Raw genomic sequence first — 1,107 nt, 5'->3', positions numbered from 1 at the left:
GTCTTGTTTGACGAAATACGAAAGGTGAGTGTACATTCTTAATTCAGGGAGAAGTTAAGTCTCGTCATCTCTCATTACTCCTCTAAGTAATCTCTTCCTAGAGATTATTTATTTTTGCTACCCCAAAAAGACTCTCTCCACTTTCAACACTGTTGTTGGAGTTGGTTTTGACTCCTGGTGACCCCATGGGTGCAGAGTAGAACTGCTCCCTAGAGTTTCCAAGGCTGTGACCTTTGGGAAGCAGAGCACCAAACCTCTCTTCCAAGGCACCTCAGGGTGAGTTCAAACCACCGACCTTTCAGCTAGGAGTGAAGTGCCTGACTGTTTGCACCATGCAGGGACTCACTTTCAACACTAGTCCTTGCAAACTTTCCCTGAACCTTAGCTCTCATGACGTTATCTCTCTGTCAATCTCATTCTCTGTCTCTCATTCTCTCTTTCTATCTCACTTTGCCACTCCTGCCTCCCCTTGCCTATAAGACTTCCTTAGTTTTCTCTCCACTTCATCCTTCACCTGAATCCTCCATGTGCAACAAAAAGGGTCAGGATCTGACCTAGGAAGCAAATATCCTCCTCCTTTAGATGCCCAGGGTTGAAAGAACTCAGGAACACTCATACATTTGTCACCTTTGTCCCTTATGGTCACTTCCTCATATCAGGGCTCTTGTTGCTATTTACACACGAACCACCATCTCTGCTAATGCAATTGCTCAAAGGGCACTTTAAGTATAATCATTATCCATTGATTTCTTTCAGAGGCTTTTATTCCCTCCAATAAGCTTTGCCAAACACTGGCTACTGGCCCTATTTGTTAAACAAGGAATAGCTTTGGCTTTTCTCTAACCTGAGCTCTCTGTTCACCCTCCATTTAGAGCCAAAGGGAGACTTTCTACTGCCCCCTCGGTGAGAAAAGTCACTTCCTGATTAGGATTTGAGTTGAAAATGGGTCACCATTGGGAAGAAACATGGATGCCATGACACTTCCTGTGTCACACCATTAACTAGCCCCCTGCCCTCCCCTCCCAAGGCAGCAGCGGCTCAGGGCAGTTCCTCGTAGATAATTTCAAGGTCAGTAATCCATGGGCTACTTAGGGACACTGGAAAGGG

Source organism: Orycteropus afer, unplaced genomic scaffold (assembly GCF_000298275.1).
Source record: "Orycteropus afer afer isolate SDZICR_OR568_19922 unplaced genomic scaffold, OryAfe1.0 scaffold00004, whole genome shotgun sequence".
NCBI lineage: Eukaryota > Metazoa > Chordata > Mammalia > Tubulidentata > Orycteropodidae > Orycteropus > Orycteropus afer.
Note: the sequence above shows the minus strand (reverse complement) of the source record.